At 35.5% G+C, this 25182-nt stretch overlaps 1 protein-coding gene across 6 annotated transcripts in view; it reads left to right on the forward strand.

The window, feature by feature from the left end:
- Positions 1-25182, forward strand: part of LOC309844088 (uncharacterized protein) — a 126934-nt gene that overhangs the window by 88101 nt on the left and 13651 nt on the right. For 4 of the 6 annotated variants that reach the window (XR_014300492.1, XR_014300493.1, XM_082690261.1 and 1 more), the window contains 2 exons: positions 595-769; positions 23350-23429. The gene's annotated coding sequence lies outside the window, so the exon portion shown is untranslated. Of the gene's footprint in view, positions 1-594; positions 770-23349; positions 23430-23740; positions 23782-25182 lie in introns of those variants that run through there. The other 2 variants (XM_082690263.1, XM_082690264.1) reach the window with 2 other exon arrangements.

The following is a 25182-nucleotide window of genomic DNA, read 5'->3' on the forward strand; positions in this document are numbered from 1 at the left end:
AATAGTTTTAGACTCTAGAAATATAATAAAAATAGTGTATTCTGAAAGTTAGCTAAGATTTTTATCACATACTTTTCAAAAAGCTTATGGTTTTCATAATTAAATAGAATAGCTTAAATATGAAAAATGAGAGATGTGTATCTCTGGTTATTTTGATTTTACTTTTTATAGTATTTGCTTCCATGGCAGTGATAAAGGGTTGGAAAGTAATCTAACTTTGGAGGGGGTCTATAAGTAGCACACAGTATCTCCTTTCATTAAAATAAGTTGAATTTCTGTCTAAAGTTGGAAGTTTACCACAATCTAATTTATCTGTTTGTGCTATGAGACCACCTGTTTTACAATGAAAAGCTCTCAATCCACAGACTAAGCCATCCTGGATGTAATTATAGGAGAATAGATCATTCATTTATTTTGGAAAATAACATACAATGCCTCTAACTATTCTGGATAATCAAGAATGATTTTCTTCTCAAGTCTCAACAACAATAAGTAAGGCATGATTAAGCCAGGAAGCGTTAGAAGAATTATATGTAAGTAGTTTACCTACATTTTGGGGTTATTATTAAGACCACGTTGTGTCTTTTATTCCAGGAAATGAGAAAGACAGTTCACATGTGAGGCTCTGCTAAGCTGAAGACTGGTGAGAGTGTGTTGCTCTCTGCCTTCGAGATTGCCCAGCCAGTCTCAGAAGCAACCCAACCACACAAGGGACCTTGCATCGCCAACTGCCACCACCGCCTCTTTCTAGGTTTTAAACTGGGATAAAGTGAGTAAAGCAGATTTTCTGTTTTATTTCACATTCCACTTTGCGCACCAGTGAATAATGATTTCATGATAATTAAATATTATACCCTAAAACATAGACTTTAATCGTTAATTTTACTAAAAAATGATGTTAACCTACAAAATAATATTTAAAATTACCTTGTTTCACTGTAAATATATGACACAAATCATTTCAGCCTTTTTTTAAAAAGGAAGCAATTAGTCACCATAAGTAATCTAATAAAAACACTGCATAGATATTGAGAAGAAAGGAAAATATCTTTAGAATTGGTCACGCACTTACAAGACATGAAAAATAAAAGTGAGGACCAAAGATGCAGTGGTTCTGTAAACCAGGAATGCCAGTGCCCACAGTCCAAATACTTGGACAAACATACTAATTATAGCACTGGCAAGACTGGATTCAAAGAAGACCAGACTCCTCTCTTGTCCACAAAATAGTAGGCTTCTTGGGAGTCGGCAAAATCTTACATTTTCCTTAAGAAGAAAATGAGCTGAATGGGATATTGATTTTTTGGGTGGGGTATTGATATAGATGTTAGGGAAAATATATTCTTGTTACCCATCTATGAGCAAGCTTCCCTGCTTTCTGAAGTGACCAAGGAATTGGGGTTCTTAATCAAAATTCATAGAGGTATTAAGGAATAAATACTGAGCAACTCTCCTCTATCCGAGCATATAGCAATGATCAGGTAGAGACGATCTCTGCTTTCATGAAGGATACTGGCGGGGATAACTGATAGCTAATGCAATAATCAATAACAGACATAAATGAAAACTGCAGTGTCAAGTCCATGTTGCACCTGATAATGGGATGAGGGAGGCGAGGATAAAGCAGAGCATTAAATCGGGCGGCATCCTGCACACGCCTATATTCCCCATGCATTGCACTATGAGGCTCAAAACATGTTCCCACTGACATCTTTGCTAAATGAGAAGGACACACTTTTGTAACACATTTGGAAGGCAGACGGGAAGGAGAAGCCATCTTCTTGCTGTGGCAGGAACACTTTCTGGCAGATTTTACGTATGTAGTGGCTGGACTGCCCACTCCGACAGTCTCACCGCGGTCTTCGCATGATGTTTTCCATAGTGGATGCAACAACTTGCATTCCCTCTAACAGGACCTAATGGTTCCCTTTTTTCCACATTCTCACCAACACTTGTTCTCCCTTGTCCTTTGATGAAAACCATTCTAACAGGAATGAAGTAGCATCTCATTGCACTTTTGATTTGCACTCATTTCTTTGATAGTAAGTGATGTTAAGCATCTTTTTGTGTACCTCAAGACCATTTAGATGGCTTCATTGGAAAAAATGTCTATTCAGTTCCTCTACCCATTTTTAAAAAATCAGATTGTTTTGTTTGTTTTTTTATATATATATTTTTACTATTGTGTGATTTCTTTGTATATTTTAGATATAAATGCATTAGTAGATATATAATTTGCAAATATGTTCTTACTCAGTAGGTTGTATCATTATTTTGTTGATGGTTTCCATTAATGTGCAGAAGCTTTTTAGAGTGATGATGTCCCACTCGATTTGTTTTTGCTTTTGTTGTCTGTACTTCGAGTATCATATTCACAAATCATTGCCAACATCAATACCAAGGATCTTTCTCCTGTTTTCTTTTAAAACTTTTGTGGTTCAGGTGTTAAATTTAATTGTTTAATCCTTTTCTTTTTTTCTTAGTTGATGTGTGTATGGTGTAAAATTTGTTCTTTTGAATGTGGCTGTCTAGTCTTTTAAACACAGTTTAGTGAAGACCTATCTTCCCTCCATTGTATATTCTTAGTCCCTTTATTGTAAATTAATTGACCATATGTGTGTGATGGTTTATTTCTGGGCTCTCTATTCTGTTCTATTGACATATGTGTTTGTTTTTATGCCAGTAGTATTCTGTTTGATTACTGTAGCTTTTTCATATATTTTGAAATCAGAAAGCATGACGCCTCCAGCTTTGTTCTTTCTTGAGTTTATTTTGTCTATTTGGGCTCTTTTGTGATTCTAAACAAATTTTAAGGACTGCTTTTTCTATTTCCTTTTTTTTAAGATTTTATTTATTTATTTGACAGAGAGAGATCACAAGTAGGCAGAGAGACAGGCAGAGAGAAAGGAGGAAGCAGGCTCCCTGCTGAGCAGAGAGCCCAATGTGGGGCTTGATCCCAGGACCCTGAGATCATGACCTGAGCTGAAGGCAAAGGCTTTAACTCACTGAGCCACCCAGACGCCCTAGGACTGCTTTTCCTATTTCTGATAAAAATGCCTTTTGAGCTTTGACAGGGATTACATTAAATCGTTACAATGCTTTGGGTAGTATGGACATTTTCTTTTTTAAAAGACTTTATTTATTTATTTGAGAGAGAGAGATAACAAGAGAGAACATTAAGGAAGAGGGGAGGGAGAAGCAGGCTCCCCACTGAGCAGGGAATTTGACATGGGGCGTGGTCCCAGGACCCCGGGGATCTTGGTCTGAAAGGAAGGAAGACACTCAACCAACTGGTCCACCTGGGTGCCTTGGGTAGTATGGACATTTTAGCAATATTAATTCTTCCAGTCGATGAGTAAAATTACTGTATTCCAGTATTTCTTTCAATTTACTTGTGTCTTCTATTACTTTCATTCGTGTCTTGTAGTTTTTGGTGTACACATCTTTCACTCCTTGATTAAATTTATTTTTAGGTATTTTGTTCTTTTTGATGCAATTATAAATTAGATAGTCTTCTTGATTTCTCTTTCTGAGAGTTCACTCTTAATTTATACACAGTGAAACACAACTTTCAGTTTTTGTCTGTCTGGAACTCTTCTCCTTTAATATCTGGAAAATACTTTTGCAGTGTATTGACTTACAGATTGTCAAATTTATATTTTAGTGCTTTACAAATTGCTCAAATTTTTTTCTTACTTGCATTGTTTCTTGCAGGAAATCTGTCTTTATCTTTTTCTTTGTTTCTTTTTATATAACATTCCTTTTAAAATATAACTAGTATTGAAAATTTTCTGTCTTGAGATAACTATATATCCAACTCTATCTTCAGTTGTAAGGTATGCTACAGAACAAGAGGCTTTGTCCTCCTGGACCGGTTTCCCCTGATGATAACATCTTGCAAAACTGTTGTGAAATACTGCAAACAGAATACTGACATTGACAGAGTCAAGCAAAGGAATGACGGCCACATCATCCCTCAGGATATTCTTTATAACCATATCCATCTTCTGCCACCAAACAATTCCTAAACTCTGACAGCCACCACTTTGTTCGCCATTTCAAAATTTTGTCATTTCAAAATTGACATGTAAATAGAATTACACAGTGTGTGGCCTTTTGGACTGTATTTTATGCTCACCATAAATTTTCTGGAGATTCATATATATTATGTATATCATTAAATCTTCTGTTTAATAGTTGTGTGGTATTTCATGGTATATATATAACTTGTTCAAAAATTCAATGTTTAAACAATGAAAGGCATAGACTGTTTTCAGTTGTTAGCTATTATAAACTAAGTTGCAAAGAATATTTGTATGCTATTATAAATTAAGTTGCTAAAATATTTTTATGTGAACATTAGTGTTCATTTCTCAGATAAATACTCAAAATTGTGTTTTATGGCTTATAAGCTAGTCAACATACCTCATTTATAAGGAACTGTGTAATCTTTTCCAGAATGCTTGTCCCACTTAAATTCACACTAACAATGGACAATTGGTCTAATTGCTTTTCATTCTAGACAGCATATAGTATTGCACAATTTTTGTTTTAGTCATTCTGTTTGTTATGTCATAATATCACATGCTGTTTCAATTTGCATTTACCTAATAGGAAATGTACTTAGTTACCATCTGTATGCATTCTTTTTCATTATTATTAACTTATTTTAAATTCCAGTATAATCAACATACAGTGTTCTTTAATTTTATGTGTAAAATATAGTACTTCAACAATTCTATGTATTAGTATATATCACAATAAGTTTACTCCTAGTCTCTTCACCTATTTCACCCATCCCTCCACATACTTTCCCTCTAGTAACCACCAGTTCTTTATATTTGAATATATAAATATAGCTATACAGAGATATATTTATATCTATACATAGATATATCTATACATAGATAAATATATCTATACATAGATATATTTATATCGATGGTCTAATTGCTATCTATAGATAGCAATTAGATAGATATTTATGTATCCACTGCTGGAAACAGTATGGAGGTTCCCCAAAATATTGAAAAAAGTACAATTACCTAATGATCCAGTATTCCACTACTGGATATTTATACAAATAATATGAAAACGTTAATCTGGAAAGATATATGCATCCCTATGTTTATTTATTATATGCTATCTATCTATACATAGATATATTTATATCTTAATATATATATCTGTTTCTTTTAATTTTTAATTTGTTTTGTTTCTTAAATTCCACATATGAGACAAATCACATGTTTGTCTTTCTCTGACTGACTTACTTCACTGAGCATTATATACTCTAGATCGACTCATGTTGCATATGGCAAGATTTCATTCTTATTAATGGCTGTGTTTTATACATATATATATATCACATTCCAATATATATTTATCCTACATCTTTTGTATTCATCTATCACTGGACACAGATTGCTTATATATTTTGGCTCTTATAAATAATGCTACAATAAATATAGGGATGCATATATCTTTTCAGATTAACGTTTTCTTATTATTTGTATAAATATCCAGTAGTGGAATACTGGATCATTAGGTAATTGTACTTTTTTCAATATTTTGTGGAACCTCCACACTGTTTCCAGCAGTGGATACAGAAGTTTGCATTCCCACCAACAGTGTACAAGGGTTCCTCTTAACATCCTAACCAATATTTGTTGTTTTTTATATTTTGCATTTTAGCCATTCTGACAGATTTTAGTTGATATCTCATTGTGGTTTTGATTTGCATTTACCTGATGATGAATCTGCTGAGCATCTTTTTATGTTTCTATTGGCCATCTGTATGTTTTCTTTGGAGAAATATCTGATCATGGCTTCTGCCCATTTTTAATTGCATTTTGGGGGGGTTGGTATTGAGTCTTATAAGTTCTTTATATATTTTATATACCAATCCTTTATCTGATAAGTCATGTGTAAATATATTATCCAATTCAGTAGGTTATCTTTTCATTTTGTTGCTTTTTTCCTTCGCTATACAAAAGATTTTTATTTTAATATAGTTCCAATAGTTTATTTTTCATTATGTTTTCCCTGCCTCAGGAGACAGGGCTAGAAAAATGTTGCTATGATTGATATCTACGGGTCTCTTCTAGTACTTTTGTGGTTTCAGGTCTCTCATTTAGGTCCACAATCCATTTTGAGTTTATTTTTGTGCATGGTGTAAGAAAGCATGTAGCTGCTCAGTTTTCCCAACTCTGCTTCTTGAAGCTACTTATTCCAATTGCATATTCTTACCTCGTTTGTAGAATATTAATTGACCATATAATTGTGGGTTTGTTTCTCAGTTTTCTGTTCTGTTCTATTGATCCTGTGTGTATTTTTGTGCCAGTATCATACTGTTATGATTACTACAGCTTTCTAATATAATTTGAATTCTGGAATGTGATACCTCCATTTTGCTCTTCTTTTTCAAGTTTGCTTTGGCTATTTGGGATTTTTTTTGGTCTCCATACAAATTTTAGGATTATTTGTTCTAGTTCTATAGAAAAGCTATTAGTGTATTGAAAGGAATTGCATTAGATCTGCGGATTTCTTTGGATAGTATGGACATTTTAACAATATTTTTCTTCTAATCCATGAAGATTGGAACATCTTTCCATTTGTGCCATCTTCAATTTCCTTGATCAGTGTTTTATAGTTTTTAGAGTATAAGTCTTTCACCTTGTTGGATAAGTTTATTCCTAGGTATTTTATAATTTTTGGAGCAATTTTAAGTGGATTTTTTTCTTAATTTCTCTTTCTGCTACCTAATTGTTAGTATATAGAAATGCAACAGATTTCTCTATATTGATTTTATATACTGTGAACTTCCTTAATTCATTTATCAATTCTAGTAGTTATTTGCTTGACTCCTTAGGGTTTTCTATATATAATATCATGTTATATGCATGTTATCTTTCTTACCCAATTGGATGTTTTTTATTTCTTTTTCATGTCTGATACCTTTGGCTAGGACTTCTGGAACTATGTTGAATATAAGTGATGAATATCCTTGTCTTATCCCTGAACTTATGGGAACAGCTTCAGTTTTTCTCCATTGAATATGATGTTCACTATGAGTTTTTCTTTTGCTTTCTTTTTTAAGATTATATATTTGAAAGAGAGAGAAAACAGAAGGATAGGCAGTGGGAGAGGGATATAGTCTCAGGTAGACTCCCCAATGAGTATGGAGCCTAATGTGGGGCTCGGTTTCACAACGCCAAGATCATGACATGAGCTGAAATTAAGAGTTGAATAATTAACCTACAGAGCCATCCAAACATCCCCACTACGGGCTTTTCATCTAAGGCCTTTATTATGTTGAGGTTTGTTCCCTCTGAACTTACTTTATTGGGGATTTTTATCATGAGTGGATGTTGTACTTTGTGAAATTCATATTCTGTATCTACTGAGATAATCATATGGTTTTTATCCTTCCTCTCATTGATGAGATGTATAACTTATTAATTTGTGAATTATGAACACTTGCTTACACTGTGGAAATAAATTCCACTTGATCGTGGTGAATGGTTTTTTCTTTTTTTTAAATGTATTGCTGAACTTGATTTGCTGGCATTTTGTTGAGGATTTCAGACATATTGACCTATAGTTCTCTCTCTCTCTTTCTTGCTTTTTTGTTTGTTTGTTTTGTTTGTTTCTTTGTTTGTAATGTCTTCATCTGACTTTGGTATCAGAGTATTGCTAACCTCATTGAATGAATTTGAAAGCTTCTCTTTCTTTTCTATTTTTGGACTAGTTTGAGAAGAATATGTATTAACTCTTCTTTAAATGTTTGGTAGAATTCACATGTGAAGATGTCTGGTCCTGGACTTTTGGTTGTTGGGAATTTTTTTTATTACTGATGCAATTTCATTGCTGATAACTCATCTATTTAAATTTCCTATTTCTTCCTGATTCAATTTTGGGAAATTACATTTCTTAAGAATTTATCCATTTCTTCTAGGTTGTCCAATTTGTTGACATATAATTTTTCATAATTGCTTATAACCCTTTGTATTTCTGTGGTATTTTTATTTCTCCTCTTCCATTTCTGGTTCTGTGTATTTGAGACTGCTCCCTGCTCTCTCTCTTTCTTTTATTTCTGATGCATCTGGCTAGCTGTTAAGCAATTTTATTGGTCTTTCCAAGAATCAGCTACTGATTTAATTGATTTTTTTAATGTTTTTGTTTTTCTTTTCTTTTTTTTTTTTTTAATTCTGCTTTACTATTTATTCTTTCCTTTCTTCTGCTGGTTTTGGGTTTTGTTTGTTCTTCTATTTCTAGCTCCTTTTAGTGAAAGGTTAGGTTGTTTATTTGAATATTTTCCTGCTTCTTGAGGTATGCCTGTATTGTCATAAGCTTCCTTTTTAGAGCAGTTTTTACTACAGCCCAAAGAATTTGGATTGTTGTATTATCATTTTTATATGTCTCTGTGTAATTTATTATTTCCTCTTTGATTTCTTGTTTGGTCCATTCATTGCTTAATAGCATGTTATCTAACCTCTATGTATTTCCAGATGTTCTATGTTCTTTCCAGATCGTGTGTCTGTGTGTGTGTGTATGTGTGGTTGATTTCTAGTTTCACAGTATTGTGTTTAGAAAAGGTCCATGGTATTACTTCATCCATTTTGAATTTGTTGAGACTTGCTTTGTAGGCTAACCTGTGACTTATTCTCGAGAATGCTCATGTGTACTTGCCAGTAATGCATATTCCACTGTTTTAGGATGGAATGCTCTGAGTATATCTGTGACATTCTTCTGGTCTAGTATGTCATTGAAATACATGTTTCCTTTTTGATTTTCTATTTTGATGATATTCATTGAGGTAAGTGAGGTGTTAAATTTCCCTACTATTATTGTGTTACTATCAATCACTTACTTTATGTTTGTTAATAGGTGCTTTATTTATTTGAGGGCTCCCATAATGAGGCACAAATAATTACCACTGTTATATCGTCTTGTTGGACTTTTCCCTTTATGATTATGTAGTGTCCTTTTTTGACTGTTACAGTCTTTGTTTTAAAGTCTATTTTGTCTGATAGTATTGCTAGTCTGGCTTTCTTTTCACTTATATTTGCATGATAAATGGTTTTCTATCTCTCCACTTTCTTTCCTTTTTTTTTTTTTCCTCCACTTTCAATCTAAAGACCTAAAATGAGTTTCTTGTAGGCAGTAAATGCAGTCTTGCTTTTTATCCATTCCATCACCCTGTATCATTTGATTGGAGTATTTAGTCCATTTACATTCAAAGTAATTATTGATAGGTATGTACGTATTACAGTTTTGGTATTTGTTTAATAGTTATTTTTGTCATTCTTCTCTGTTGCTTTCTTCACTCTCTCTCTCTCTCTTTTTATTTTTCCCTCCAGGGTTTTTCTTGCTTTCTTTAGTGATGTATTTGGGTCTCTTTTCTTTATATTTTACATATCTACTACTGGTTTTTGATTTATGGTTACCATTAGGTTTATATGCAATATCTTGTGCATATACCAGTCTGTACTAAGTTGATAGTTGCTTAAGTTTGAACCCATTCTAAAAGCACATTTTTACTCCCACCCCACATTTTAGGTATATAGGCTCATTCTTTATATTCTTATATTTTGATAATCCCTTGACTGATTTTTATAGATAAAGGTGATTTTTACTGCTGTTGAGCTTCCTAATTTTCCTTACTCCTTCTTATGGTCTTTCCTTTCCACTAATAGGATCCTCTTTATTATTTCTTTGTAAGGCTGATTTAGTGGTGATGAATTCATTTAATTTTTGTTTGTCTGAGAAACTTTTTATTTTTCCATCTATTTTGAATGATAGTCTTGCTGGATAGAGTATCCTTGGTTGCAGGGTTTTTTGTTTGTTTGTTTGTTTGTGTTTGTTTGTTTTTCTTTCTTTCAGCACTTTGAATATATCATGCCACTTTCTTCTGATCTGCAAGTTTCTCCTGAAAAATCAGCTGATAGCTTTGTAGGGTTTCCTTTATAAGTTAATGATTTCTTCTCTCTTGCTCTTTTATTTTTTATTTTATTTTTATTTTTTAAAGATTTTATTTATTTATTTGACAGAGAGATCACAAGTAGGCAGAGAGGTATGCAGAAACAGAGAGTGGGGAAACAGGCTTCCTGCTGAGCAGAGAGCCTGATGCGGGGCTTGATCCCAGGACCCTGAAATCATGACCTGAGCTGAAGGCAGAGGCTTTAACCCACTGAGCCACCCAGGCACCCCTGTCTTCTTGTCTTTCTTTTCTTCTTTTGGGATCCATTTAAGGCAACTATTGTTACATTTTTGTGGTGGTGTTGAGTTCTCTTAGTCTGTTTTCACTTTTTATTATTATTTTTTTTCTCTCTCCCATTCAGTTTGATTGCTATTACTCTGTCCTCCAGTTTGCTAATCTGTTCTGCTTCCCCTAGACTACTATTTATTCCTTATAGTATATGGGATTTTTAAAATAATTTTTATTGTGAGGAGGGGAAGAGGGGAAGGGGGAGAGAGAATCTGGATGTAGAGCCTGATTTGGTGTTTGATCTCATGACCCTGAGATTATGACCTGAGCAGAAATCAAGAGTCAGACACTTAACAACTTGAGCCACCCAGGCACACCCATTTAGTATATTTTTCATTTCAGTTGAGTTCTTCATCTCTGATTGGTTCTTTTTTGTTTTCTCTCTGAAGGGTATCATGGAGACCCTTCATTTTTTTCTCAAGTCCAGTGACTATCTTTTTGGCAATTACTGTAAATTTTCCATGAGGCTTATTATCTCCATTTTATTTTGTTCTCTTGCTGTAATTTTGTCCTGTTCTTTATTTTGGGACATAATCCTCTGTCTTCTCATTTTGTCTAACTCTCTGGGTCTCTTCCTATGTGGAAGAAAATTATTTATATCTCAAGGTCTTGGAAGTGGTGGCCTTATGAAGAAGCCCTATGTTGCCCTTTAGTGTCATGTTCCTTGTTCACCAGAACCTGGTGCTTCATGGGTATCTCCTATGTATGTTATAAGCATCATACTATTGTCACTGAGCCACCTTCTCCTTTAGTCCAGTCATCTGCAATGACTCTTTTTTGCCTATTTTGGGCAGGACTAAGTCCCTGTGTTGTTAGTGGGCCAGTCCGGGACTGCTTTGTTCTTGAGTTGGGTCAGAACAGGTTTTTGCCAGAGCTACAGTTGCAGGGAACTACAGTTGCAGGTTCCTGTGTTGTACCTTCACAGGCTTTCATTCTTGAGCAGGGCCTTCAGTCAGACCATTTGTGTGTGCCTGTTGTGGGGTCTGCTCATCTCCCTTCTCTGTGCCTGTTGTCCTTCCTTCCCTGGGAGTGACTCACAAGTCTGACCATGCCTTTGCTCTTTCAAATCCTTTTTTTTTTTTTTTTTATGGCCTCTTCTCTGTGATCAGCCATGGAGAGTCTGTTCTGCCAGGCTTTGGGTCATTTTCTGGGTTACTAACAGTGATGTGGGTGTTATCTAAGTATATCTCTGGAAGGAGGTGAGCTTACAGGTCTATTGTCTTTTGTTCATTTTACAATTTGATTATTTGCATTATTTTTTACATTTAATTTGAGCTATTTCTATATTTTAAATACTACTTTAATCCTTTTTGAATTATATGGTTTGCATATTTTTTATCCCAACCTATTGCATGCTATTTCAACTTCTTCACATGCTCTTTTTGCAGAGTAAAAGCTTTTATTTTAATGAGATCCAATTTATCAATTTTGTTTTCATAAATTATGCTTTTGCTGTCAAATAAGAGTTATTTGCTTATCCCAGGATCCCAAATATATTCTCCGATTATTTTCAAAAAACAATTATAGTTTAACATTTTACATTTAAGTCTAAATCTAAAAAATACACATTTTTGTATGAGGTTTGAGATTTAGGTTGAGATACATATTTCTGCCTACAGGTTCTGGTACTATATGTCAAAATGTCTTACTTCCTCCACTGAATTATTTTAATATCTGAGTGTCAAAATTATTTGCACATATTTGTCTGGGTCTATTTTAGAGTTCTTCCTCCTGCTCCGTTGATCTATGAGTTTATCCTCTCATTAGTACCATACTATCTTGAGTAGTGTAGCTACAGATTATACATGCACATAGACAGATTCTCCTAGTGTGGTTCAATAAGGGGAGGAATAATCTTTTGTTGCCTTTTGTTGCTAGGTTGTGGGGAAAGGAGATGCTAAATCAGGGTTTCTTTCTTGTGTTGAGCAGGGGAATGTGAGGACATTCTGACACTATTGTTCTTTCAGTCCTGGGGTTCTTTGCCTTACCACCTTTCAGAATTCTCTTTGATTGTCTTTTGTATTATTTCCTTGGTTTATAGTTGTACTTCATACTATACATCATTTTGTTCATGCCAGAAATAAACATACTTTTTGTTAGCTCAGTTGGCATTTTAAAATCTGTCCATCAATTGTTTAGCTTTAGTCAACCTTCTTTCTCAGAAAGAACAATGATTGGAGTAAAAAGAAAATGTAGGACTTGTCATTAATAGTCTTTACTTTTGAATATTTGCTGAATAGACTGTTTTCCTCAGAAGAACCAAATTATTTACATTTGACTATTATTGCATGAGCTTACATCATTTCTTTTTTTTTCCTGTATTTTTAAATTTAGGGATTCATACTTAATTTTAAATGCAAATTGTCCTTGGTTTTGGTCTACAAACAAAATTAATTTCTTATTTCCTCTATCCAAACTGAGTATATTAATAACATTAAAATAGTTGTACTTTCTGAAGCAAAGTCTAAATTTCAAAGACTAGAATTATTTACTAATTATTTAATAGTGGAGTAAAACATATAACTTGAATGAGCAAAGAAATTTTTTTTCTGCCCTGTAATGATAGTATTATGAACCTGCTGCTTTTAGATGAAGCAATAAAAGTATTTCATAACCTGACTTAGACCAAATGAAAGAGGGTTGTAAAGTGAATTTCATTAAAAGCATTTATTACTTCAAGTCCATAACTGGAGAAATGACGAAGTTCTATTTAAGTTGGAGACATTGCAGGTATGGAAATAACACTCTTTATTTCAGTAAATTATTACCATAAATATGGCTATTTAGTATATAAGGTCTCTTATTTTATAACACTTGTGTCCTGCCTCTCTCTGCCTGAATGCAAATAGCTATGGTTAGAGAGTTAGTCAAAATTTCATCAAGAATAGGAGACAGGGGTGTCTGGGTGTCTCAGTCATTAAACATCTGCCTTCAGTTCAGGTCATGATCCCAGAGTCCTGGGATCAAGCGCGCCCGCCCCCGCCCCCCGCAATCAGGCTCCTTGCTCCTTGGGAAGCCTGCTTTTCCTTCTCCCACTCCCCCTGTTTTTGTTCCCTCTCTAGCTGTGTCTCTCTCTGTCAAATGAACCAACCAATTAATAATTAATAATTGTAAACTAACAGCATTTATTATTTTCTTACAAATGTTTTATATACATCAGTTAACACATAGATTAGTACAAATAATCACAAGTGATTTCAGCTTGACTACAATATTTTTGTGATTCAATATGATTTGATAATATTGTCAGTTAACAGTAACAGTTAACTGTTACATTTTCTTTTATATTTTTGTGATTCAATATGATTTGATAATATTGTCAGTTAACAGTAACAGTTAACTGTTACATTTTCTTTTATTACAGTACAAGTAGAGAAGCCAGTTTCATGATAAAAAGATGATGTGAAGTAAGAGAAAGTGAACTGATGAAGATAAACCAACTTCAAACATAACCGTACTCGGGTTAGTAATTTAAAACTTTGATCTAAAATGATGTGAATAATGGGGCACATGGGTGGCTCAGTTGGTTAAAGCATCCAATTCTTGGTTTCTGCTCAGGTCACGATCCCAGGGTCATGAGATCGAGCCCTGTGTTGTGCTCCATGATCAGCATGAAGTCTGCCTGTCCCTCTCCCTCTGCTCCTCCCCTGCTCTCCCTCTTTCTTTTTCTCTCATTCTCTCTCTCTAGCTCTCTCTCAAATAAAGTCTTTAAAAATTTAAAATAAGTAAAATTAGGTAAATGATGTTATATTTAGATTTTTTTAAATTAATGTTATATCCTTTCTCAGCAGACAGTTCAAGTCATCCTGTAAACTTGCAATTAAAATTATCTTTGAATGATTGAATTGCTTTTCTATGTAAGAAACATATTCTAGTCCCATGCATAGAACCTCTTTTGATGGTAAATAAAATAAAAAAATTATCAAAATTTTAAGTTGCTTGGTAATCATTTTACACAGATATCAGTATCAACCTCATTAAGTTGTTAAATTATGGAATGTGTCATTATAAATTGTAGAAACTTTCTTTTTTTCAAGGATCTTTTAGACCTTTGAAAATATCTTCTGTATCATCCTTTCAAAGAAGTATTACAGTCATTAAAATCAATATCAGAAAAATTCAATAGGTCTTTCTGACCAATTTACATTACTAAATATTTACACTAAATTGTTTTCTTGTCCTGCATATTTAGTAAGAATTAATAGTACCAATAAGTAAACTATTCTTTTTTTTTTAAGATTTTATTTATTGATTTTAAATAGAGAGAAAAGGTACAGAGGGAGAGGGACAAGGAGACTTGGCACAGAGCATGAGCCAGAGGGAGAGCTCAGTCTCATGACCTGAGACCATGACATGAGCTGAAATCAAGACTCCACTGTTCGACCCACTGAACCACCCAGCCGCCCCATCATTTACATCGTTATAGATAAAAGTTTAAAATTACTAACCCAAGTATGGCTATGTTATGCTTAAAAATGTAGTATTAAAATAAGTAAACTATTCTTAACAAAACTTTTCTCAACAGAACTTAATAATAGTTTCTATATAAATATGTCATGAATAGAATAATCAGAAAATACATTAGATTTTTATAATGAACCACTTTTACTATATAACTCAATACATTATAGAGGTCAACTGATACTTTATTTTTCTTAATGTGACATTCTCAGTGACAAAAGTGATTCATTGATTTATATCTTGGTACAATCATCTCAATTTGGATAACGGCTTAGATGGTTTTTCTGTCATTGAACTGCACTGTTACAATATACTCATACACAAAATTTAAACTCTGTATTACATTTGTTGACAGTATAGTCATTCAAATTTGTAATTATTTTAAAATAGGTTTAAGAGGTAATATCTTTTCTCTCATACTTTGCTGCAAATTCAACTTTTTAAAGCAAATATGCTGCTGTATTGATTCTTTGGGTTTGAAATTATTGGTTTTACATGTAAATACTCCTCACATTTGATGGTTAAATTGCTTTCAGTATGACTCTGAGAATAACAGACTAATTTTAGCACTACACACTGATGGCTACAAAACTGAACGTAGAGCTAACACTCTCTTATGATTTTTTGGAAAGTCATTTAGAGAGTATATCCTAAGGGTTTTCATCAAAAGATTTTTCCCCCCTTTTTTTTTCTCTTTTCTTTTCCTTTTATTGTCTCTGTATGAGAAGATGGATGCTAGTTGAGCCTATTGTGGCAATCTTATCACAATATATGTAGATCACACTATAATGATGAGGGCCTTTGACTTACAGAGTGGTGTATGCCAATTATTTTTTAATAATTAAAAATAACCAAATCGTTCTTAGAATTGATACCAAAAGCAAGATCTATAAAACAAGGAGCACTTGGGGGCACCTGGGTGGCCTAGTGGCTCAGGACATGATCCCTGGGTCCTGGGATTAAGCCCCGCATTGGGCTCTCTGCTCAGTGGGGAGCCTGCTTCCTCCTCTCTCTCTGCCTGCCTCTCTGCCTACTTGTGATCTTTCTCTGTCAAATAAAAAAAAAAAAAAAAAAAAAAAAAAGGAGCACCCGGGTAGCTCAATCAGTTGAGCATCTGCCTTTGGCTCAGTTCCTGATCCTGGGGTCCTAGGATTTAACCCCATGTCCAGCTGTCTGCTCAATGGGGACCCTGCTTCTCCCTCTCCCCTTGTCTCATGCACACTCTCTCTATCTCTCTCTCTCATAAATAAATAAAAATCTAAAAAAAGAAAAAAAGATCTACAAAAGAAAATTCATGGCATGCCTGGGTGGCTTTGTTAGTTAAGTATCTATCTTCCGCTCAAGTCATGATCCTGGGGTCCTGGGATTGAGCCCTACATCGGGCTCCCTGCTCAGTGGGGAGCCTGCTTCTCCCTCCCTCTGCGGCTCCCCCTGCTTGTGCACTCTCACTCTCTCTGTCAAATAAATAAGTGAAATCTTTAAAAAAATTATATATTGGATCCAAAATAAACAACTTTTTCTCTGGAATAAGAACAAGTAAAGGTGGTAACAATATAAGCAACAGACCGGGATAAAATGTAGGCAAATCACATATCCAACAAAAACAAGTATCTAGAATCAATTATAAAATTCTCGAAAATCAACTGAAAAGACAAGCAGTCCAATTACAAAATAGGCAAAAGACATGAACAGATATTTCATCAATGAAGTTTTACAGATATCATATAAGTAGATAAAAAGATAGTCAACATCAATAGCCATCAAATAAGACTATTTAACTATTTTAGCAAAAATAAAACAAAATAAAATAGGCACGGGTGCTGGCAAGAATATGGAGAAACTGAATTACTAATTCATTATTGGTGGAGATGTGAAATGGCACAGATACTCTGGAAAACAGTTTGGAATTTTCTTATAAGAGTAAAAAAAAAAGTTCCGTATGGTCCAGCATGCATTCATGGACATTTATCCTTGGGAAATGAAAATTTATGTTCAGCCAGATATCTACACAAATGTTCACAGAAGCTTTATTCATAGTAGCCAAAAACTAGGGGAAACCTACAGATGTCATTCAATGAGTGAATGGATAAACAAACTATTGTACAGTCATGCTGTGAATATACTGCTCAACAACAAAAAGGAACAAACTATTGATACACAATTACTTGTATAAATTCCCAGGGAATTATGCTGTATAGAAAAAAAAGCTAATTATAAGGTTGCATGCTGTAATCACTTTCTAAATGACAAAATTATAGAACTAGTGAGCAAAATAGTGATTGTCAGAGGTATAGGGACCAGGTTTAGGAGGCAGATTGGTGTGATTATAACCAAGCAGTAAGTTTTCTGTGGCCTGTTGTATTCTGAGTTTGGATACAATGTAGAGTAAGGCAAGAACAATAACAATTTTTGCTGAACTATCTCACTTCCTTTACCTATTAAGTATTTCAGAGAATTTATTATTACCCAAGAAGATCTCCAGAGGAGAGGAGTCAATAGAATGTCATTAATCCTGAAAGGGAAGGAACTTTATTTCATCCAGGTGTCAAACTCAGGGCAAGTCTACATGTCTCCTCTATCTAAATTTGCATCTAGTTCTATTTCTGCTTCTGGGTGTGTCTCCTACGGCTGTTATAAAGTACCCAAAACTGGGTGGTTTAAAATAACAGAAATTTATTTTCTCACAGTTCTAGAGTCTAGAAGTCCAAAATCAAGGTGGAAGCACGGCCATGCTTACTCTGAAGGCACTAGGGAAAATTCCTTAATTCCTCTTCTTAGTTTCTGGCGGTTGTGGGCAATCGGTGTTCCTTGCGTATAGCTGCGTCCCTTCCATCCGTTCCCATCTTCATGGGTCTTCTCCCTGTATTCATGTCCGTCTTCACATGTCATTCTCCTCTTTGTACGTCTGTGTCTAAATTTCCCTCTTTTTATAATGGCACCAGTCATAGGGTTAGAGTCCCCTCCAATCCAATATGACCTCATCTTAACTTGATTAAATCTACAAAATCCTTATTTCAAATAAGGTTACATGTACAATGACTAAGGATTAGGACTTGAATGTACCCTTTGCGAAATACCATTCAAGTGACAACTCTATCATCTAACTGTCATCTCTCTGTATCTTTTGTCCATCCGTCCACCTGTCTCACTACCTATCTTTATCTAATCTACCTGGGATAAGAGTTAGATTAAAAAAAAAAAAAAAGATGTGTGTCTCAGGGATACATATTAGCATGTTTATTGAAATTGAAAAATGAAGTCAGTTATTTTCTTACCATAAATCTGATATGAATGATTAGTTTGACAATGAAAATTGGCTTTTCAATTAAGACGAATGTGGTCATGTACTATAAGATTCGATTAGTTTAAATCTCTTGATAAAATATCTTTAAAGCATGTGAGAAGATGAAAGTGTCCTGCTGTGCCCTCTGTTACTGTTAATCCTTCATTTGTCCTGAGTGACCTCTACCACCTGGATTCTTTGTCTCTATATTTTAAATCTGCACAGTTTGAGCCCCATAGTTCTCATTTTACTTTATGTTCACCCATTTATCTTGATCCTTGGCATCTTTAAAGACAGCATTACTCACATAACATTATGAGGTTTGCCACAGAAAATGTCTTTCTTTAATTGTGCTTTTCCATTGGGGCTAACATCCTTTTTCTAACCACTGCAAAATTATTTATGGGATCCATGCTTATCTTTTTATATTTGTGTTCCTTTGACTAAGGATAATCCACTCCCTTTATTTATTGTTTTATCCAGTGTTGGAGGGTGCCTTGATCTCTTCTCTGGCCTCCCATTCTTTTCTGTCTAGTTACGTCTGAAAGCATGTTCTTTATATTCATAACCTAACGTGTTAAAAATGTTAGAGACCTCCATCAACTAAATCTCTGTGTCTGAAAGTCGTTCAGTTAGGGTGGGACAAACAAGAGCAGACTCTTCTCCTGTTGTGGTTGTTCTAGAATCAAGTGCTGTTGACATGTTTTTGTTCACATCATTAACATATAACACATTAACACATTAACATATAACATTCCAAATACGCAGAAGTCTTTGTTCCTCCTTTCAAATTATAAAATTCCTTTCATGATACAAACTAAAATTTTTTTTATTAAATACACTGAGACCTATTCTCTTCTAGGTCCAAACATATTATCATCTCAATAGACTAGACAGCTATAAAAAAGAGACCTCTTGGTAGGTTCTATTCATGCTCGCTTTTGTGTTACACACTTGACATCTGATTTTTTGATCAGTGCTTTGCCAGCCTTCCCCACTTAGGGGAGCTAGTGGCAAGAATTGAAGCATTGTGAATAAGGCTGAACTTCCTTGGTTTAGTGGACAGAGTGCACATAAATTAGCTATATTGAAACACTGATGATGTCATCAGTGGGCATTATTTTGGATACTTCCCTGAAAAGAAATTTAAAAGAACAATAATGTTATCAACAATTGTCTGCGGAATGATAATAGTGAAAGGTGTGTTGAGATCCTACTACAACTTAGAGGTACCTATCATATTTATGCTGATTTCATGAAGACATAAAGCTATGTGCAATAAATAAATAAAAGTGAATAAAATTAAAATTAAAAATAAAAAACGTACTTATAATATTTTGAAGCTATTCACATTGAAATAGAAGATCTGGACACAAAGAAAATCCAGACAAGAAGCAATGTAAATCTTCACACGAGAAAGTGAAGACCATGTACATGAGAATAAAAGTATGCAGGTTAGAACAGCCAGTATATTTCACAGGCCAAATTAAATCAACTAACTAAATAATAATCATAATCATAAAAAAGTAAACCTGTCTAGTTTTAAGGAAAAAATGTTTTCTAATATTGATTTCTAAATAAAATATTTCATATGTGACATTTTTAGGAAGGGTACTGGGTGAAACAACTTCTGCTTGCTACAAAACCATCTTTAAACAGCTCCACTATGAGAACTAACGTGGTTATTTCCTCTATCTTGAAATAGAAATCAGAGAAAGCAGCATTAACATGAAACTCTGTAAAGGATATTCTGGAAAGTATATAACAATATTGCCCCAAAACCTATGACAGATGTGGAGGTAACTCATCTATGGCTTCAAATGTTTACATAAAAATCGGTAGAAAACCATCGTTTCCTGGCTCACTCCTACTTGCTAGGTCCATGTGGCGATCTTCCGCACTGACCTCGTTTTCAGCACCGAGAGACGGAGGAAGACGTTTTTACATTCATGCATTCAGGGACCCTATGTCCAGAGTGCCTGGGATGGTCCTAAATGAAGCCTGCAGTTTCGGGATAATTATGAATAGCCCCTTTTTTATCCTCAAAAGTGCCCCAGTTTAGATGATAAATTGTATTTTCATCCTCTTTACTCATAGCTTTGCATTGCAGCCCTCGGTATCTTAAGCCTGGTCGGTACCATCTCAAGTATTTTTTGTCTGATCACTGCTGCACCACATGCAGGTGTCTCCTTCTGATTGAAAAGCAGAGGCAAGTTGAGGGCACAGCACAAGCTAACACCCTGCAAAGACCCTCCCAACCCATCCCCATCCCCTGTGGGATGTATGGGACATTCCTCAGGCACTCTGGCTGCCCTAGAACAAAGGAAAGGGAAAAATGAGTGCTTAACTGACAGAGATCAGTCATGCAGGCCTGAGTCTCCATCAGTTTGCAGCTATGTTAATGATTTTAAAAAGAAAAAAAAAAAAAACAGTCTTGGGGCACCTGGGTGGCTCAGTAAGTTAAGCGTCTGCCTTCTGCTCAGGTCATCCTCTCAGGGTTCTGGGATCGAGCCCCACATCGGCTTTCTGCTCAGCAGAGAGCCTGCTTCTCCCCTGCCTGCTGTCCACCCTGGTTGCACTTGCTCTCTGTCTCACTCGCTCTCTCTGTGTCAAATAAATAAATAAAAATCTTGAAAGAAAGAAAGAAAGAAAGAAAGAAAGAAAGAAAGAAAGAAAGCAATCTTATGGATCCCAAACTTCCAGAAAACTATAGATTCAATTTTCTATCCCCCTAACATCACCGTCCCCTCCACAGGATAGAAAAATCTATAATTCGTCACTCCTCACAACCCTAGTGCAGCTCTTCCTGTCCGCGGGTGCTGTCCCCGTGCTTTAATTAAGCCACCTTTTCGCACCAAAGACGTCTCAAGAATTCTTTCTTGGCCTTCGGCTCTGAACCCCGCCACTTCAAACCACGTCACTTCCTATTCGTTTATCACTTGGGAGCACAAAAAGGCACATTGTACTTTGATCACCTATTAGCTGTGTGAACTTAAACCAGTCACCCATCCTCTCTGTGACTTGGTTTGCTTCCCTATAAAATGAGGAGAGCAACAGTACCCACCCCAGCTATGAGGAGCGGGAGGGGTGCGGGGGAAGGTCCCACCCGGACAAGGCCTGGAAGCTGAGCTCCAGCAGCCACGGGCCACAGCGAGCCCTCCTGGTTACTGTTTTCGTTTCTCTCTCGGCATCAACCGCCTGAATCCGTTTCCAGGTTTTGGTTTTCTTGAAATGTTTCTGAACGGATAGCCCCTATTTCCAGTGTCCTCTGGCGTCACATCCTGAGCCTGCAGCTCTAACGTGGTCATCTCACGACTTAGGGGGAGGTTCTCTCGGGGAAACTAGAGGGACTCAAGACTCAAGAAAGTCCTCAAGGGCACCGTGCCACCAAACAAGAGAGGTTGCACTTTTCTTCCCTTGAGTACTGAAGTTTATGGGAAAGTTATGGTTTTAGAGAGGAATTATCTTGATAAGGAACAGAAAAATGAAGCAGAAATATAAGGTGACACCCCGAGTCAGTATAACAAAAAGGGTAAACAGGGAGGGGTATCACAGGCCAAGAATCTGCAATATGGTTTAAACTTGACCCACAAAATAAGGACTCCACAGCCTGCAAAGTGTATCCAGATCTTCATAAACAGGTGAGACTAAAGCTGTCAGGAAACTTGGTGCCTACTGGTACTTGAGTTATACGTCAGATGGGGGGCCTGCCTGTGTCAAAATAGGAGACAGTGCTGGCTGAAATCATAGCTCTTGGATTTCTAGCAAATTTACTTACTGATTATTTCTTATTAATGATAATGTCATTATTTGTTAAGACATATTCAAAAATAAAATGAAAATCACACGTGGGAATTATTTATAACAAAAAATAGACAAGGGGGTAAGAATTCGATCAGCTTAACATGGATTTTGCAGATTGATTACGTTTGTATTGGGCTGGACGAAAACTGTATACTGATAGTTAAAAGTTAAACGAACAAAAGATGACACATATGGATGAGTAAAAATAAAATCTTGGGAGGTATAAAGAGGATGAGTGTTATGTAAATTTTGTACCAGGACATCTCTGAAATCACACTCTGGATATGTCCTGCAGTGACTGGCTGAAACCCAGACAAGGGTCTTTTGTGTCAGTCAGCCAAGGGACAAATATTAGCAGAGGCAGACGTAACAAGATGAGTTAAGATGAAGACGTAATTCAGCTGTATAAAAACAGAACAGAACTTCTGTGTGTGAGCATCAAGATACTTTGTCCCTCTTGACCAGCTGTGAGAATTCTAAGCACTTTGCTGCCATGAAATTAACACATCCAAGAGGGCAGGTGACGTTGGGGTGACATTGCTATTGGGCAGAGGTGACTAGCTGATAGCAGCCGCAGGGTCTGGGCACTGATGTTGAAAACCTTTCATTGCAAGTCTCTAAGTACTTAGCCCAATAAACTGTTACATTTGTCAATTAGACAGAAATAGCTCATTCCATCTGGCATTGTATGAAGAATTAAAGAAAAAGAAAAGAATACGCATATCATATAATGATTCTCATACTTGTCACTGCTTAGTGATGGTGGCTCAAGCCGGTATGTAAAACACAAGTTAGGATGTTAAGCTGCCTGATGTTCTCAGATGCAGATTATTTGAGAGTAATTTCAGCAATAATTTTAGATCTAAGAAATAAGTGATAGCCTTTATTTTAAGTTAGTAAAATTGACTGATCAGCCCTGTATAACTGTCATGTTTAAATTTTTCTCTAAGGTACGATATTAAAGTGATCCTAAAACTTGTCTCCTATTAACAATGAATACCGTTTTAGTGCTGTCCATAAATGGGTCATGTGCTGAGTGTTTTATGACTTGGCAAGCAGTATACTAAGCGCATTCAAGCAGGAGACTAAATACAGCACGTGGCACGTCTAATTACGTACTAGCAAAACCCAGTGATATAGGTAATACTATCCCTCTTTTTATAGAGTAGAAACCAAGCTTAAAGAGTCATCAAGACTATTTAAAGGTCCAGAGATTGTTAATAACTGGCAGAGACTCTATTTAAACCTAACTACAAGGTGAAAAATAAAATAAAATCCATCATACCAACCTCACAGACACGGAAAGTAAGCCAACCAGCCGGCCTTAAGCCTTTCCTCACACAGTTGGGAATATTCCATATGAGAAAACAAATACGTTAAAGAAGTATGTTTACTCCCTCTTCGCTAACTTAGTGGTAAGAGAAGTGAATCAGTCCCGATATTTTGAAGACTAAATTGTGAAAAAATAATGCATGTCCACAGTAGGGTCATACATCAGTTCACGTTTTACCTTATGTCCGTTTATTGGCAGGATCACTGCTGAGATATGGCGGGAAGGAAAGAGCGATTTGTGTGAGGATCTACACAGAAAGGAAGGGCAGGAGAAACCAAGTGAGTCCACCGTCTCTCATGGCTCATCACCCCCTCCGGTTTCTCCCCCTTCATTTTCCCCCTGGTGATGGGTATTAAGGAGGGCATCTACTGCATGGAGCACGTAAACAGTGAATCATGGAGCGCTACATCAAAAACTAATAACATACTGTATGGTAACTAACGCAACATAATTTAATGAACAAGAAATATAGGTGAGGTCATGTAAAAATTTTCTAGCATTCTTATGTTCTTATTTTTAATCGTTGTAATAGATATCTGTTCAAAATAATAATAGCAGTGATGTATTGGGTGTTTATGACTGTCGCCTATGGTGACTAATGCAACATAATTTAATGAACAAGAAATATAGGTGAGGTCATGTAAAAATTTTCTAGCATTCTTATGTTCTTATTTTTAATCGTTGTAATAGATATCTGTTCAAAATAATAATAGCAGTGATGTATTGGGTGTTTATGACTGTCGCCTACGGATAAGAGAAATGAATGACAGCAACGTTGCATGGAATGAGCGGGAGGACTGGGGACAATCTGCCATTATGTGGTACTTGCACTAGCTGTGACGTGGCTTAGTATTCCTTGAAAGCTGACCTGAATTAGTTGTAAATGTAGATCGCAAACTCTAGGGCATCCACCAAATAAAGTAGGAAAGTAAGGATAGTTCTTATGCTAAGAAAAGAGAGAAAATGGAATCGTACACAATGCTCAGTGGGAAAGATTGCAAATTAAATGGAAAATGGAAAAAGAAATGTGAAAATGCTAGAAATAAACAGTATCTGTACTGAATTTAAGTATTGCATTTAAACAGTACATAACAGGAGAAAAAAAGATGTTTGAGTCTGAAAACAAGTCAATAGGAAATATTTCTTTTAAACCACAGTGGAAAAACGATAGTATGTAGAAAATACTGAGAGATATGGGAACCAGGAAAAGACCAAACAGATGCATTACTGGAGGACCAGAAGCTGAGGAGATGGTATATGTGGCAGCAGAACACTTGAGGTTATACTGGCCAAGATTTTCTAAAGATGAAAAAGGATATAAAGCCAGAGATACAACAAGTTCTGTGAACCCAAGCAAGATAAATACAGAAAGAAAGAAACCACCCCTCTCCATGTGCATTGCAACATTTTCAAGAGCCAAAGAAAAAAAGTTATATTTAAAAAACTCAATTTCTTTTTTTTTAAAGATTTTATTTATTTGACAGACAGATCACAAGAAGGCAGAGAGGCAGGCAGAGAGAGAGAGAGGAGGAAGCAGGCTCCCTGCTGAGCAGAGAGCCCGATGTGGGGCTCGATCCCAGAACCCTGGGATCATGACCTGAGCCAAAATCAGAGGCTTTAATCCACTGGGCCACCCAGGTGCCCCCAAAACTCGATTTCTTAATCTGCCCCCTCCTCTCATGCTCAGGTATTACAGAAATAACATTGAACATACAAATCAATTTGGAAGTAGATAATGACTTAACAGTGTGGGCTCTCCTGGCCCAGCAATAGAGTAGACATTACTATGTACGTAGCTTCCTTTATTTTCCATGCAAAGCTCTTTAGACTTATTCGGTACAATATATACAATATGATACAGAGAAAAGACCTCCTTTGCCTATTAGAACACAGATACTTTGAACATAAAAGGATGAGAAAAGCTATACAATACAACCATGAACCTAAGAAAATCTGGTATATAGATCCTAGCCTAATTAGACTTTCAGTTATATAGTCCAGGTAGATATGAGGGAATATATTCTGAAACTA

Source organism: Mustela nivalis, assembly GCF_964662115.1.
Source record: "Mustela nivalis genome assembly, chromosome: 11".
NCBI classification, from domain to species: domain Eukaryota; kingdom Metazoa; phylum Chordata; class Mammalia; order Carnivora; family Mustelidae; genus Mustela; species Mustela nivalis.